Source organism: Mesocricetus auratus, unplaced genomic scaffold (assembly GCF_017639785.1).
Source record: "Mesocricetus auratus isolate SY011 unplaced genomic scaffold, BCM_Maur_2.0 Super-Scaffold_4256, whole genome shotgun sequence".
Lineage (NCBI taxonomy): Eukaryota > Metazoa > Chordata > Mammalia > Rodentia > Cricetidae > Mesocricetus > Mesocricetus auratus.
This window is the reverse complement of record NW_024429182.1, coordinates 48,134,930-48,148,900: the sequence shown is the minus strand read 5'-3', so window position 1 is coordinate 48,148,900 and position 13,971 is coordinate 48,134,930.

The following is a 13,971-nucleotide window of genomic DNA, read 5'->3' as shown; positions in this document are numbered from 1 at the left end:
TGGTGCCTCTGGATTGGAGGCTAGGAAAACGTGATGAGTTGGGGGAAAGAAAGGTTGGAGGGGAAGATCTGTGTAATCACCAGAGCTGGGGAAGGGGAGCAGAGGAGGCTGCCTTAGGTGGTCTGCTATAGGGTGGGAGTGAGATTAGGTGATTGGCTTTGGAGTATTGGAGAAGTGAAGACCTGCAGGTTAGCCTGCCTGCTTCCCTGGCCCAGTGGCTTTTCAGTTCCCAGGGAAATCCGTTGGAGTTGGGAACTAGGATAAAGCAAGGAGTGCGGGGGTGGGGGGCAGTTTAGAGGGGAAGGTCTGTGTGATTCACTGGGTTGGGGGAAGGGCAGTGTGTGTTCAGGAGAGGCTGAAGCAAGGGGCCCACTATAGAGCTGGGCGTGAGTCTGGGAGAATGGATTTGAAGGACAGGAGGGAGACTGCTTCTCTGTCTGGAGTGGCCTGCTAATTCCCCCAGAATGCCTGCTGGAGTTGGGGGCTGGACTAAAGCAGTGAGTGGGGTGAAGGGAGTTTAGAGAGGAAGATCTGTGTGATCTACTGGATATGTGGCAGAGCAGAAGGGGAGCTGGCAGCAGGTGGTCTGCTACAGAGCTGGGGCTGGGGGTGGGGCTGGGGAATTAGATTTGGAGGACAGAAGGCAATCAGCCTTCCTGCTAACCTGGTCAGAGTCTGATGGTGACTTTTCTGGGCAGTGCTGATGAAAGTTGTCCTGGTTTTCTTTAGACCTTTGAATGTTTGTCATTACTCTTAACCTTTCTTCCTAAAATATTGTTTCACGAAACTCATGCTGACTCAGCCTTTTGTCATTCTTTCAAGAAGAATTACTTTAAACTCTCTATTCTTTGCGATACCTTGAAAATTTGAAAATTCTGGGTTTTTTATTTAAAAATTTAATTTTAAAGGATTTTTATATAAGAGTACAATATTTATATCATTTCTAACTTCCTCCCCCCAAACTTCTCTTATGTTCCCCCATTCTCTCTTAATTCATGACCTCGTCCTTAATTAATATTATCACACACACACATACACACACACACACACACATACACATACACATACACACACACACACATACACACACACACCTTATAAAAAAGAGGCACTGCACTGGGACTAGGTTGTATCTGAGAGATGTGAAACAAATGCTATAAATATAGAATGGTGGACGGAAGGAGAGGGAAGAGTTAGAGATCTCTATATATTCTTTCTTACCCTAAGGTACGATAAATTATAATCTGAGGACAGAAAATTACTTGTGTGCTAGGAAGACAATGAGTGTTTGTAACCAATCCATTATGCCTGGCTTTATTTTTGTTTTCTGCTTCCTTTCCTTATACCTGACATTAATGTGGTGTATTTCATTGAGCCACAGGAGGGAGGTGGTGGGCAAGAATGTGTATTCTGAATTCTCAGCTAACCTTGGTGCTCTGGGAGGTTATCATGAAGTGCATTAAGACGTGTAGCCTTGGCTCTGGCCAATGGTATTCTCATGTTTGGAGAGAATGCTACAGATATATTAATTCAGTTCACTGAAACTCAGTTTTAAAGGTATTACTCATGTTAAGAGGTGCTTGTAAGAACACTTGAGAATGAGTAAACACTTTGCACAGTTATTATCAAGCTAAGTATGATGATGACGGATATAGCTACAACCACTAATTCAAGGAGTGATTTTTGGTTTCTTCCACCTCCACCCCATTCTGTACTCTTGGTAAAGATAATGGGATTTGCTTGGCTTTGTTTCTTATTTACTTCTGTTTCCTTTCCCTTATTTAATGTTCCTATGGCATGGCTGCTAGAAACAGAATTCTGGTCCTCTATATAATCAATCCTAAATGAATTTGATCATGTCTACTTCTCACTCCATCCCTTCTTCTCATCCCTAGGCTCTCCTCAACACACATCTACCTCTCAACTTCATGTCATTTTTTTCTGTACTGTTTGTAATTTAGACATAGCACCTTCTGGTCCTATGAAAACTAGCCAACAGGGATGAAGCTTTCAGGTCATTAATAGCTTGACTTGGTCATGTTTTTAATTCAAGTGTGTTGTGTCTTCAGCAATAGGGTCTTACTGGCAAACTTGAAATGTAGCCAAGAAATATGGCAATAGCCTGCCCGTATGCATAAGGGTATAGAGTCATCTACTGAGGCATGAAAAACTATCAGTGGACACCCACCAAAGAAGAATTACTGCCCTTCCCCATATAGCCATGAACTGCCAATACCTCCTCAGTTAGGGATGGGGTCTCAGGAGTCCCTTTCTATTGTACACTGGAAATTTTAGCCTGCTTGATCTTGTGCAAGTCCCATGCAGGTAACTACAAATTCTGTAATTTGGTATGTGTCCAGAGCACAGTATTCCATAGCACTCGAGGCTATTTTTCATTCTGAGATGTAGGTTGTCAAATCTGTGGACAAATCACATTCTGGGAAAGTTTGAAGACCTGAATTTGGATCTCCAGAACCTAGGTAAAAATGGAAATGGCCCTTCTGTAATCTCTGCACTCTTGCCTTGAGATGGGAAGTGGAGGCAGAAGCCCTGAAGACTCATGGGTCAGCTATCCAGACATCTGCAGTGGGCAACAGGCTGAGGACCAATACCTGAGGTTGTCCTCTGACCTTCACAGATGCTGTGGTATGTAATGTGCAAATTTACACTCACAAGCACACACATACACATCTCTCACACACCCATCTCACACACAAAACAGAAAAGGAATTGCTAGTAGCTAAATTAATTCTGTAAGTTTAATTTTAAAAAAACCTCTAGAAGTAAATTAAACATTTTGAGCTGATTTTTTAAAAATGGGTAAAATTCTAGCACTGATAAGAGAATCATATGTGGGCATTCTCACAAATTCAGAACGTAACCAGTTTAAAATATCAGGCTTCACTGATAAGTGGAAAATTGGTAGGCTGGAATCAGAGAAATCTCTCAAGAGTGGTGAGTTCTATTTATGTATTGGAGAAGGAGAATGTTTAGAGTTTTAGTTTGATTTGCCCCACATTTGCAGCAAAAGCTTACGTTTGAAGAATACAGATGGGGACCCACTTTGGGAAGTGCCATACAACTATGTACCTATCAATACTAATGCTAAAATACTAAATAGCTTTTTACCAAGTGTGTGTTGTGCTTCAAGCATTTTATTGTGCAATTCCATCTCAAACAATCACTACAAGCTAGCATCACTGTGTCAGTGAAGAATCTGGGGCCTCAAAGTGTAAAATACAGGAGCCAGGAACCAATCTCTCTCCAGAACAGGACACTCACGAGCCTAACCACTTCATTTTTCTGATCTCAGTTTCATTTCCCCTTTCTGACCACAGAATAGGGTGTCTACATAGTTCACCACTGCTATGCATGTTGAACTCTTTCTTAGGAATACAGAGTGTCAACCATGGTGCCACTCAGGCTCTGACAGGTGGGTACCGCCCAAATGAGCCTTTGTTCAATTCTGAAAAATATGTTAGCGGTTCCTTTAATCACCTTTCCACTTTGTTATCAAGTCTTATCTGTAAAATATCACCCTTTTCTCTCTGATGTAGTACAGCTGCATTAGTTGTTGATGCCTATTAGCTTTGACTTACATAGTTTCCACCTTATAAGACGCCTGAAAAATATTTCCACAAAAGTTTGGGTCACATTCTTTCTTAATAATAGTTATCTGAGATGCTTGATATGCATTTTGCTAATTCAATCAAGAGTTTCTATTCAATTCTTTAAAAGTCAAATGCACATTAGCAATTTAAATATTTATATGATTTCTTTACAAAATGTTACTAGATATCTTACTTGGTTTCTAATAGCTTTAATTAGTTTTTAGTTAGTATTTTTTAGATGTTCGCCATATAAGTTTCACCCATATTTAAATAATAGCAATTTTAGCTGGGCAGTGGTGGCACACTCCTTTAATCCCAGCACTCGGGAGGCAGAGGCAGGCGGATCTCTGTGAGTTCAAGGCCGGGATGGACTGACAGCCTCCAAAACAATACAGAGAAACCCTGTCTCATAAAACCAATAAATAAATAAATAAAAGCAATTAAAACCTTTTCCTTAATGTTTACAGAATAGTATCATGCAATCTCTCCATTTCTATACTGGTTTTAATTTTGATTTCAACTATTTCCCTTTAAGTATTTAATTATGGTAAAAGGTTTCAGATCAAGACATATGCCCACACAGCATGATTAATATCATTCTTCATCTATGTTTAAATGAACAATAATTTTGAATCATGGTGAGGGTTTAATTAGCATTGTAAATAAGTATATCAAGTTGCATATAACTTTTACCTTAATTTTTAACAATTTATTTTATTATTCTTAATGTATATGTTGGTGTGTGTTTGTATACGTACATGTCTGTAGAAGCCAGAAAAGGGCAGATGTGAGTCTACTGACATGATTGTTGGGAACTGAATTCTGGTTCTCTGCAAGAGCAGCAAATTCTCTTAACCACTGAACAAACCTCTCAAATCCCACCCCGAATTTTATAAATTTTATAGTATTTCCCCGTTATAAGTATTTGTAGGTTTACATTTGCCAGCTTTCATCAGTGTGGAAAACAACCATGAACGTCAACTTGTGAAGAAAGTTTTGTAGTGGTCCACTTCCCCTAACTCTTTTAATTGTTTTGCTTCCTCTTTCACAGTGATCCCTGAATCTTGGGAGAGGGATGTGTGATACAGATGCCCCATGTAGAGCTTGGAAGTCTTCAGTCGCTTATCCTTTGCACACTGGTCAGATGTGGGTCTCTGTGTCAATCACTGTCTAACGCAAAAGGAAGCTTTTCTGATAAGGGTGGAGACATGAACCCTTTTCTCCTTTATGTGAAACTACAGCTATAAGAACAAGAACACAAAGATGGGTGGGTAGAGAAGAGGGAGTGGATATGACAGAAGTGCATGCGGGGGCAGAGGGGAATACATTGTATGAATTCTGAAAGAACTAACAAAATAAAAAGTAAAGAAAAGGGTTTCTTTTTTCCTTACACACCCAGTTTGGCAGGTATCAGTCCATTATGAAATGTTTCCATTGTGGGTCGGAAGGGTCTCTGACAGAACCTCATGGCAAAGAGCCATGGTGAAACAAGCTGTTGACTTTGTGGTTGGCAAGTCAGAGAGAAGGAGAAGGGTGCTAGTTGCTGCTCTGAATTTGAAGACATAAAACCAGTGAGTTCGAGGCCAGGCTGGAATGATAGCCTCCAAAACAATACAGAGAAACCCTGTCTCATAAAAACAAACAAAACAAAACAAAAACCAGTGGTCTCAGACATCTCACTAAAACCACACTTTCTTCAGATTTCACACCTGCCCAACAGCACCACAGTGGGTGCTGGAACTGTAACACAGCATCTTAGAGGGATACTCAGGTCCAAACCCAGGGCCATTTGAAGAAAAAGTCCACATCTTCTTGATTTATTTCAGACAGAAGGATGGATGGTTTTGCTTTCTGTTATTTCCCCCGAGATTGCTGAATTAATTCATAAGATTTACTTTCATTGCTTACTTAGAAATGTGATGAGGAAGATAGTAACTAAGATGTTTCATTAAAGTCATTTGAGCCTGGGAGGGGGCAGGGGAGAAGAGGAGGGAAAGGGAGCTGGGATTGACATGTTAAACAAGCTTGTTTCTAACTTAAATTTTAAAAAGTCTTTAAAAAATCAAGTCATTCAAGTATTAGGCTATCTTTTTTTTCGAGACAGGGTTAAACCTTCTAAAATCAAGCTTAGCATACAAATACAGGGATTCAAATGGTTAATAGTGTAAGGTACAAAATCCTACCAGAGTGATGCTAGACAGTTTGGCTATGAAGAGAATTACTGAGGGAAAAAACATAACCGATGGAATGAACTAGGATATTTCCTGCCATCATTCAATGTGGAATTATTGTTTTCTTTGAGATGGTTTTTATTTACATCATTTAGTAGCAGTATTGTAAATGAGAATACTTCTTAGTTTCATTTTTAAAATATATATTCGGTTTGGGTGCCACATTAGCAATACTTCATTTCAGGAATCTGGAAGCCTTATCCTTCAGTGCTCTTAAACAATTTTAATAGCCCTCTTCTTGGAAAAACCTTGGTAATTTTCAGTAGGTCCATCATGTAGAACTGCATCACTCTTTCTGAGTTCAGTCATCTGTCTGTAAATGTAGTGCTTCTGTTAAGACAATTGGTCTACTCAACACTTAACAGGAGTGATAGTTTTGTAAATTTTAATTTCCAATAATAATTTTTCCTCTTGTTATTAGTTTGTTGATTGATTATCTTTGTTAATTTCAACTGGAACAAGCATTCTGCTGAGTGCTGCTTTCTTTTGTCTTATGCTGGCAGCCAAAGAAATGCACGTCTAGCAGGGCACAGGATCTATTTATCTATCTACCTACCTGTCTTTCTTTCTTTCTACCTACCTAGCTGCATATCTATCATCTATCTAATCTATATCCTTTTCTCTCTCAGAGAAAAACTTTGAGTTTTTATCCAGAAGGAACCATCTTTATAATTATAGTTAAACAATTGGCTTATAGCCAAGTTCTGATATGGATATTGAAACATTATACTATTTTAAGGTAGTTGCTAAGAGAAGCTTGGTGAAGATGCAGAGAATTCTGCAGAAGAAATGTCGAGTGCAATTAGACAAACAAATTCTTAAGCTTAAGGAGGGCCCGTGATGGTGACATTAAGTATTGGAGTGGCATAATTTTTATTGACAGATAATTCAAAGCATTATCTTTATTGTGTATCTCTATCTTTTTTTTTTACCACATGAGTCTTTACTGTGATAAACTGCATGACTAAGATTAAAGCAGAGGTTTTGGCTGCTGGCTCCATCCAGTTAGGCTTTCCAACTTGGCAGGGGTATATTTACCGCCAACTTTGGGAGCTGTACTCATCACCTCAACTCTTGTTGAGAATACTGCCAATAAACCTTTTTTGTCTGTATGAGTAAAACTAAATTTGCCATGCAGCAGGTTGTGCAGCTTGGACATGCAGCCTCTGTGTACTGTATGGGAATCTGCCATGCTGTACTCAAGCCTGACTGCCACAGCATCTCTGTACAATGGCCTTTGTGAGACTGTGAGACCAGGAAGCCCATTGTGGCTCAATTTCTGTGTGTTGAGAACCTTCTTAAAAAGATTTTGTCAGGTTTTACATGGAAATTCTTGCCAAGTCTAAGGACATTTTACTTTGGAAAAGAGGTCCTGCTTTTGTTTTCACAGTAGATGAAAAGCTGAGGATACCTTCCAGATTAATATGGTTTGATCAAGCAAGACCCCCCTGAAACAGTGACCCAGGTTATCCAACATCCACAGCAGCTGAGACATTGCAGCCTCACAGACTCCTACAGCCAGGATCCCCTTGGGATTGACAGTAACCCCAAACAGCAGGAGGCTGTTTGGAAAATGGTTAATGATCATAGTCAACCTCTTTCTAAAGAAAAAAAGGGAATATGATATAGAAATGAATACTTTTCATCGGTATGAATTTGGGTTGACTGATACAAATTTAATGTCATTTTTGTTATATGTATATTGCTACTCTTGTTTAGATATTGTGTTTATATAGCTCATTTAAAAATGTAATGTGTAATTAAATACAGGTTATAGATAGTCACCTATAATAGTCAAAACTTATAATTATGTTAGTTAGGTTTCCTAGATATACAGATATATATTTTGAAATGAATAGGTATTTTTCAAAACCTTTCAAAGACCTACAGAATATGGCATTTAAAAATGATTTATTAGCATTTTTATGACAATGAGAAACAGTGTTGCTCCTGGCAACATCAATTACATCAGAGAGGAAGATGGGCATCTAAGAAACTCGTTATGGAGTTTGCCTTCAATGTAGCAAAACTGGCCTATTGGGAAAAGAACTGCCCTTGTCTCAACTGCTGAGAGTAAGCATGCTGTCCAAACTGGATTAGTAGGTTACAAAGAAAAATGACTGTTGAACTTGCCAAGAGAGAGGATGGTCTTCCAGGGTTCCTGTTTTACAGAAGAAAGAAACTGATGAACTTTGCCAATACAAGACAGAAGAGATCTTCAAATTTCCTAATTCATTAAAAAATATGCCAGATGCTATGGCCTATGGCTTAAAGATGGATGCCCCCAACATTACATTAAAAACATTAGGTGACTGTCCAGGCAGCGAGATGTCTCTGTCAACTCTAGAGTTTATGTATTATCCTTCTGGGGTCTTTGAAGATAGATAGTTATGGTTATAGCTTTTCTTAATTATGATAAAAGGTAAGTTACATATAAAACTTTAGACACAAAGATAGGATAGATGATAGAATATTTTTAAATTTTGCCAAATGTTAGCAGACTAAATGTTGTTAACTGTAGTTCTTGCTTGATTAATGTTTTGTTATATATAATTTTAAATTTACTATGTTAAAGTTAGAACATTCCTTTTTATTTAGACACAAAAGAGGAGATGATGGGGGATGTCTTTCTGTATGCTGTGAATATGTTTCTCTTATTATTTGATGAATAAAACTGTTTCAGCCAATGGACAGGTAGGATGTAGCCAGGCAGGAAGTATAGGTGGGGCTACCAAACTCGGAGAATTCTTGGAGGAGGAATGCAGAGAGGAGTAAAGGGAGAGACATCATGTAGCTACTGAGAAAGTAAGAGACCCAGGCATCACTGGGTAAGCCTAAACAATGTAGAAATACACAGATTAATAGAAACTGGTTAATAATTGAGAGAGAATCCTGAGCCATCAGTCAAACAGTTTATAATTAACATAAGCCTCTGTGTGTTTGTTTGGAAGTAAATGGTTGCAGGACTGGATGGGACAGAATCTTCCATTTACAGAGTGCATGCTAAAATGATTCCATTATTAAAACATCAAACCTAGATAAAACATCACAGGTTTAAGAGGCTGAGACTCTATCCTTGATAATACAAGAGAGAGCAAAAAGGAATCATGTCTTCAGAACTACAGGTGTCTTATGATTTATTTTTCAGTCTGGGAAGTAGACATGTAGATGTGTTTATTTTGTGATAATTGAGTTACTCACAATGTCTATGCCTTATGTTTTTTCCAGCTGAAATATTAACATTAAAATTCTATCTCAGGCTCTGATCTTGTTTGAAGAAAGAACCCAAACTGACACAAAAAATACCGCTCAGAAAGGTTTTCCACATTCCTATGAAAATCAATTATATAGTAACCACACTGATCTAAATGTAACACATGAAGATTTTTAAAAGCATTAATCATTCTTTCTATTTTGTCTATTCAGGGACAAAACAATGCACTGAAATTTAAGTTTTATTCCTCGTAAAATAAACAGGTAAGGTAGCCTTTGACTCAGAACTTAATGGGATAACGAAGTTGAACATTACACATTTGTTCTGTTCCATGCTTGTTTTAAATCCTTTAGTGTAAGTCAGTTGAACGCTACTACATTTAAAGTTTACAGAACTTTACCCTTCTACAAATCCTAAAATAAACTCATTTCTTCCTTTGACTGGATCCTCTTGGGTTTTCAGATATTTGTTGTTGCTATGGTAGCAAGGCAAGCTAGGATAAATGTTTGTTCTTCAAGAGTTTATCAGATGACAGTAGGATGGTAGCTATTAATATATGCAGACAAACACCCCACACAAATACACAATATGTACTACTAAGATTCCTCTCTCTCCCTCTGTCTCTCTTCCCCTCTCCCCTTGGCTCCCTCTCCCCCATCTTTCTTTTTTCAAGACAGGGTTTGTCTGTACAGTCCTAGCTGTCCTGGAACTAGCTCTTATAGACCAGACTGGCCTCGAACTCACAGACATCAACCTGCCTCTGTCTCCTGAGTGCAGGAATTAAAAGCCTGTGTCACCAATTCCTGGCTTCTAAGTAATTTCTAAAGAAGTGACTCTCCAGGAAGACTGTTGACAAGAAATTCTTAGAACTCATTCTTCTAACAAAAATAAACCTGAACAATGAATTATCAAATATAATCATGGAAACAACTAAAACAGAACATAGATGTTGTAAGTCATGCAGAGCACAGTTACTCTGATGGCTATATTTTATTTTGGAGGGGGTGTTAATAAAACCAGGACCTTCATGATCTTTGTTTTCTGCTATCACAGGAAATGGATCCCTGGGTGCATATACCCAGCCTTTCCTGTTACAAGTTAGTTACAACATTCCCCATTCCGGGGTATGGAGTCTTGGCAGAACAAAACAGCCCTCCCTCCCTCACAGTACCTGAATGAACACAGTGCCTTGTCTACTTGGGAAATGATGCCATTGTTGAGTCAAGCAGTTGCACCTCTAAGAGCCTTGTCCCCCTGGAGAATTGTAGGGCTTGCTGAGATGTGTTCATTGCTCTCTGTGTTGAAGTGAAGGCCAATTAAGGGAAAAATCTTTCCTACTGGTCAAGAGAAATGCAATCTCTGGCCTGGGTGGACACCAAACACCTTGAGTTTTACAGGTCAATTCCCTGGTAAGGGACTGTTCCTCAGGAAGGTAGGACCATCTTAAGGTGTACTAAAAAGATGAGAAAAATAATTATTACTTTAATGAGACAATGTATTTCTCCTTCCAAGAATTCCTGGTTCCTATGCATGACTGTAGAGCTGCCATGAACTTCCGTTGAGTCTACCCATCTTTCTGAATCCTGATTCAGGAAAACATAACTTTGTCTTTTCTTCTGCATTTAAGTCACTGGTCAGAGCTTAAGTATACTTTTCCTGGTACTCTGGACATCCTTATTCCTTATCCAAATCCCTCACCTCCCTCCCTCCCTTCCTCCCCCCCTCTCTCTCTCTCTCTCTGTGTGTGTGTGTGTGTGTGTGTGTGTGTGTGTGTGTGTGCTGTGAGGCTCCTTATTTTCATGTACTAGTTGACTTCCGTGCTCAACTCAAATGACATGGCTTGGCTTTCTCTGTTCCTGTTTTTCTAGCTCCTTTCTTCAGGAAGTTGCTGAGATTTATAGCCTGCTTTCTTTAGAGTGCTTCTTTTGAAATGCTTGTAAAATAATCCTCAAGGATTCCTCTATGTCTGTTCTAAAAATCTTTTATTGGTTTCACTTATAATATCAAGAGAAAATAGTAGTTGGATATTTTTTCACTGTTTGCTCTTTGGGAAACCCACCACGCAACTCCCAAATAAATCACACATGGAGTCTTACTCTTTCTTAGCTTGATTTGTTCTAGTCAGCTTTTCTTAACTTAAATTATCCCATCTATCTTTTGCCTTTGGGCTTTTATCTTTCTCTATTCTGTATACCTTTCTTTACTTCTTTCTCTGTGGCTTGGTGCATAGGTGGGTGGCTGGTCCCTGATATCCTACTCATTTTCTTGCTCCTTGATCTTTTCCCCCAAGATTTCTCTTCCTATTTATTTCCTCTGCCAATCAACACTGCCTATACTTTCTCTTGCCTTGTTATAGGCCATTCAGCACTTTATTAGATAAATAAGGTGTTTTAGACAGGCAAAGTAGCACAGCTTCACAGAGTTAAACAAATGCAACGTAGAAGAATGTAACATATCTTTGCATCATTAAAATAAATGGAACACATCTTAAAATAATATTCCACAACAGCAAACATCCAGCACACCTTGCTTTGCTATAATCAGAATAGCTAGAATCTGGGCTAAAGTGGTCCTCTGCTCCCCAAGTAGTAAGCAGATGTAGCACGAAAAATAAAAGGACTCAGAGACGGACATTGGGGTTTAAGCTTCAAGTTGAAGATCAGAAAAGCAAAGCAGTCAGTCACTAGCTCTTAATCTCTACCTCAGACTGAGGCTCTACCAAACCTCAGACTGTAGTCTCTCCTCAGTGTGGTTGGAGAACCTTAAAACTAAATGCCTTCCTATCTTCAATGTGGCTGAAGAGTAAATCCAGTTCTGAGACCCTGTTCCTGCCTTAAATTTCTCTCATGAGTCCTGGGATTAAAGGCATGTGAGCTCAAGTGCTGAGGTTATCTTTGTATCAGCTATTTCTCTCTAGGACTGGATATATTTCTTGTAGCTCAGTGTGACCTTGAACTAACAGAGATCTGTCTACCTCTGTCTCCCAAGTGGTGGGGTTAAAGGTGTGTGCCACCTTCTATAGATTGTGGGTGACTTTTCTTTCTGAATCCTCAGGCAAGTTTTAATAAATCATAAATAATACATCACCACAAGCAGACATACCACTGAAGCCCCTGCTTTCTTGAACAAAGCCATAATGGTGTCATGCTTGTCTTAAAAATTGGATTCCTGTGTACCTGGTATCACAAATTTTGGATCCCTGCCTTGTCTTATCATAGTAGGACAAATAGTCACCACTGGATTGTAAACATTCTAATACATATTGAGTCCTCATAGCTCAAGATTCAAATTTCCTTTCCAGAGCCATATATTTAGCCCCTGCTTCCAGAGTCAGAATTACAAGTAAACTGTTTCCTGAGTTTCCAGGATGCTTCAGAGTTACAGAGCCTGGTTTTGTGAATGGTTGTTAGCCACCATTACATAGAGACTGAACACACAGCCCAGTTTCAAGTAAACATGTGCTCTTTCCTTGTCGATTGGTCCCAAGAAATTGAAAATTTTCCATGAATTTTGTGCTGGAAAAAGGAATGGGTGAAGTCCTGCCACCAGCAGAAGAGGGATCTGTCTCTTGGAAAGAGATTTTTTTGCACTTCTGACAACCTGTCAGATCATCTTGCAGGACAGAATGAAGTCCAACAATGATGAGTGGGTGAGGGAACCACACCTGGGCCAGGACTGCTTAGATAGGTGATTTCCTTTATTTCAACTTAAACCTCATGTGGAGACCCTGACAAAGCGCTTGGGTAAGAGGAGCTCATTGTGCCTCTTGTTCTTTCAATGTAGCTACATGGAATAAATCTCCTTTCTCAAGTCTTAACTATTAGTTGCGTCTTTAACTGGTCAATTGAGAATGAATGGTAGCATCTAGATGGTTAAGACCATGAGGGCTCTAACCCTAATAACCCTAGTACTAAACAGAGTTTTATAAATCACTAAACCCAAGGTCCAGGATATACAATGACTCTAAGAACACATGATTTGTATTCTATTACTGCTATCACTACATCAACCATTCAAGAGGTCATTTCAGGTAAGTCTCACCCGTATGGAGAAAATGAGAATCAAACATCCCCCAAACCATTGTTCCTAAGAAAACCTGTGTTGCCCAGCCCCAAACCTTGCTGATAATGTCTACAGTTTCAACTATGGAGGCACTTTTAGCCATTGACGGCATTCATCACATTGGAAGAAGCCACACAGAACCTGCACTCCAGCTTCCCCTGGAACCATAGAACCACCACATTTCCTCCAGCCCATCTGCTTGTGAAAGTTCTACTTGGTTAAAGCCCCTCTGTAAAAGTTTGAAAGAGTTGCTACTGAATCAGCACACAGGATTTCCCTCCATCCCCAACTTTTACATCTGGTCATCTCATTCATCTGTCATTGCCTCTGGAATGACTCTTCCTTATTTCCAAGGCTGAGGTCACTGGGGTCCTACTAGGACTCGGTTTGTTCTGCATTACCTTGGAGAGAACTGATTAGCCAGGGTTTTAATGTGTTTGTGTGTTGAGTTGTCCAAATTTTCTAGCAGCTTTCAAACTCCCCAGCAGCAAGGTTTATGTATATCCTTCCACACCATCTTAATCATGACCTTTGCTTAATATATGAAAATTTGTCTTTAAGAAATTTTTGAATGAATAAACATTGCTAAGCACTTTGCTTTTTGCTGTGATTTGGATGCATCTGCCCTTCAAAGGGGTTGTGAGTCAAGATTGTGATCTTCAGTGGGGAAGTGTGGAGAAAATGTAAACTTTATGAGGTGTGACCTTGAGGTGAGTCAATACATCATCATCTTTCCACCTTTTCATGTGACCTTCATCTCTTAGCCACTTGCCCACCATTTCTCCATAGAGCCATAACTAAAATCAGCAAGGGCCAAGGCAATGCTTCCATGACTCCAAAACTATGAGTGAAA